The sequence below is a fragment of the Schistosoma haematobium genome, chromosome 1 (assembly GCF_000699445.3).
Source record: "Schistosoma haematobium chromosome 1, whole genome shotgun sequence".
In the NCBI taxonomy this organism is placed as follows: Eukaryota; Metazoa; Platyhelminthes; class Trematoda; order Strigeidida; family Schistosomatidae; genus Schistosoma; species Schistosoma haematobium.
In genome coordinates, this window is record NC_067196.1 from 52441802 (window position 1) to 52445985 (window position 4184).

Sequence of the window (4184 nt, forward strand, 5' to 3'; positions counted from 1 at the left end):
ACTACTGCGAATGCTACTCGTTTCTGTGCACGCTTAACCCTTTTCTCAGTATAGAGTTGGGTATTAATGTGGGCAGTCCTATTACTATCTCTCTGCTCTTCCTGTGAAACAAGGTATGGTGTCTCAAACTACATACTTCGACGGCATATGACGTCGGTGCTTGACAGTCTTTGTACAATTAAGGTTGAATGAAGTGCTCATCTGTGCAATAGTCAGCTCACAATATGCATCTCACGAGACTGCTTTCTGAGATTATCTGGATCAGGTCCATTAATAGCAGTGGTATTCCGCATCCTATCAATAAATGTTTGGGCTACGATGTGTTTCTGACCGAATGCTTCCTCGAGAAGCTTCACCATCACAATACTGAACCAATTAGTTTAACCTAAATCGGGATCCAATGCCTCCATCAAAACAGCCTTGAAAATTCCGTATAAAACTAATGGTAATTGAGATTACCATCAAACCTTATGATCTCTCACTTTGGTAGGTCTAAAGCTTTGGATATCATTGTCATCCAGTCTTTTCCAGGAGGAACATCAACTACATGTGTGATAGATGTAGACTCGTAAGATATCACCTTGTCAGCCATAGCTCAGCTACAATGTTCCCTTCCCTTTTGACGTAACCTCTCGATCTCAATTTCTCTTTCCAGCTGAGCTTAACCTACTTTAGTATATTCCGACCCTAACAAGGGATCTATTCCGTAGTCGTTTCCCTTAAATTGGTCATCACTATGAGTCTCCTTTATAGTTGAGGAACAATTCACGGATCTGAACAGTCTTTCGTTTCTGCCCCGTAGACATTTAACAGCACCCAGCGTACGGATTTTTGATGAGGTACTAGTCGAAACGTTGTAGGATTTAATTTGTCATACAGATATACTACTAGAACCGTAAACGCGAAACTGACAAACCCAGAGTCTATGTGAAGGTTATAGTCAGAACAGGGACAAAATCGCTTTAAGCTTTACCTATTTCTAAACTTAAAAACAATTATTAGGGAGATTACAGTCATTAAGTAAAACTATGATAATTAGAGGCATTTGAACTATAGTACAAACTACGAATCTCAGAAATAATACAATCGGATCAAGAAGTACTACATAAGCACGAACAAATGTACTGTATTTGGAATTCGAAATCAAGCATTCAACAAGTACAAAGGACTTGTTAGTTCGTACAAATACCACATCCGCCACAGCTTAAATTTGAGACTAAGTGTCTGCAATCGATTGTGCGACTTCTCAAATTCATCCTGTGTCTGTCGGACAGTGAATTGGATAAGGACTCTGTATTACTTTGAACGTACTGATTAACATTAGAATTAACAACTAAAATTGGAACAGATTCACTTGGTTCTTGGAATTGTATTTGATCAACATGTCGATTGTGTGTGCTTAAGTCATTGATATCTAGAATTCGCACCATATATTTCCCGACATTCTTTAGAACAATCCTCGTGGATGGTCGAAGATCATTTCCACGATAATATGTAACTTGTGCAGACACCAAATACCTCATTTTGGACGAAGAATTCTTCCTTTTAATAGCTTTGATGGAGCCCCTTTCGTCACCGAATGTTTGGCATTTCTATATTGCAGTAGAAAGGTATCTACTCACCTTTCCAGCTCATTAAATGTTGAGGCGGCAATAGAATCAATACCATTTTTCAATGTCTTGACAAAATGTTTTTGCCTGACCATTAGAATAAGGATGTCTGGGAGCAGCAAACAGATGTTTGTACCCCATGCCATTCAGCCAGGCAGTGACTGCACCTGCAGCTAAATGAGAGCCATTATCTGTCACTGACACCATGGGAACCCCTTCTCGACCAAATACCTTTCTTAATGCTTGGATTATGAAATCAGAACTTGGTGAAGTTGTGAAAAAAATGTCAGGCCACTTTGAAAGAGAATCAATGACTACAGGTGCATAGTATTCTCCAAGAAACGGACCCCAATAGTCTGCATGAATCCTCTGCCAGGCCTCAAACAATACTGGCCATGGAATCCACTTCGAAGGCTGATTTTTCAACTTGTGACATTTTCCACAACTGTTTACTGTACGACATGTATCTGCACTTACCTCTGACCACCAACATGTGAGCCTTGCCAAAGACTTCATTCTCTCAACACCTAAATGTCCACTATGAAGATCTTCAAGGACAGATTTACGCAATGAAGGAGGAATTACAGCAAGATCATTTAAACACAAAATACCATCGGGAGTAGTGGATAGCTCATCTCACTTTGAAAAATAGACAGGAAATCCACCTTTCAAATTAGCATTCCAGCCTTTCCGTATAGCACTGAGTATACATCCAAAGTATCAACGAGTTTCTCTAATGAGATCTGGACGTCTCACTGGTAAAAGTTGCACTAACAAACAGTCTAAAGTATCAACAGGTCTATCTTGTAATAATTGTCGAGAAATGTAGTCAACGTGTTGAATCTGTTTGGCACTTCTGTGCTGAACCGCAAAGTCATATGCACTCAGAGCAATGCGCCATCGTTGAACCATAGCAGCTGAGGAACGTGCTAAGGATTTTTCAGGATGATAAATAAACTTTGAAGCTTCATGATCAGTAAAAATGGTGAATTTCTTTCCGAATAAATATTTATGAAGTCTTTTAACAGCCCGAAACTAGATACACAAAATGAACACGTATCTGATTCACTGTGATATTCTTCTGAAGTAAACGACGCAATGAAGCACATGAAACTGATCACCGAAATTACATTTAGCAGCTTGTTTCTGCAATTCAAGGATGAATTTCTTAACCTTTTGATCATTTTGACGAATCATCTTATGAAACTTCACTCTTTCACGGTATTCAAAATTAGTGCATTTTACATGAAGTAGGTTTTTCTGGATATGCCAGTTTTTAATCAGCTGTACGCCTCTCTTCCGATGAATGTCAGGAAATGTGCCACAATTTTATCACCTTTAACATCTTTCTTAGTCATGCTCCAGATTTCAATCTGTTGCGGTAAATAAATCCTCAAAATAAATAGCCCTGTAAGTTTTCGACATTGGATGCTGACCAGATTAGTTTTAGTGGACTCATCTAGCTGAAGGCGCTCGGTCATGCATCCGCACCAGATCACGTGTGGTAACGCCGTGCTCAACATCAATCGCAATCGCTAGCCAGATTAGATCGGAGAATTCCGATATATTGTTTATCGCCAAATACACTCTTCCGATCTCCTCGACTCTGTCTTTTGATTTCTCTCGGTGGGTACAAATCATATTAGAAGGTGTTACTGGTAGAAGCGTTGTCAAACACTGAATACATGTGCCATGATCAAAGCCTTTCAAATAATCCTCAAAAGCTTCAAAGGTTGAATTAATATCTAACTGTTCCATTGCAGGCTCCATCGCGATGCCAATATGATAATTAGGAGTATTTGAAATATAGCACAAACTAGAAATCTCAAAAATAATACAATCGGATCAAGAAATACCATATAAGCACGAACAAATATACTGTATTCGGAATTCGAAATCAATCACTCAACGAGTACAAAGGAATCGTTAGTTCATACAAATACCACAAAAGCGCACAAGCATACCGACCAGTATTGCGTGTCCTTTAAAAATGAATTAGAATTATGAGTCACACTAATGTATTACGATAATAACGTCCTTCAGTTGGTAAGTCATAGACACATGAGACTAGATTAACGTGATGGGAGCCTAAGCAATGATTTGATTGCTTAGTTTAATACATAACTAGCACCATTAATGGTCGAATCAGTTCAGAGACTCAAACCTTAGTCCCCTTAAACACCTGCTTAAGCTTATTTTGATTGCAAACCTCAGAGCAACACCCGGAAACTAGAGACACAACACAACAGAACAGACTGTCGGTACATCTTCTACAACTTAAGAGTAGTCAAACGCTGGGATTCGCTGCCATCCGAACCAGTCCAAGCAACTTCACAGGAGTCCTTTAGGAGGAAATTTGGTATATCCCCAAAGACCAAGCACATTATCTTTCTACAGACCACTAGTATTTTTCTCTTTTATCGTTAAACATACTTCGGTCCTTACCTGGGTCTAAAACCCTTTAAAACCCTTTTAGTTATTTTACTATTCAGTTAATAGTCGGAGCCTTTCGGTGGCCAACGTTTAATTTTAATTGATCGTAAGGAGATTCCAAGGGATAAACAGTTCATTAAA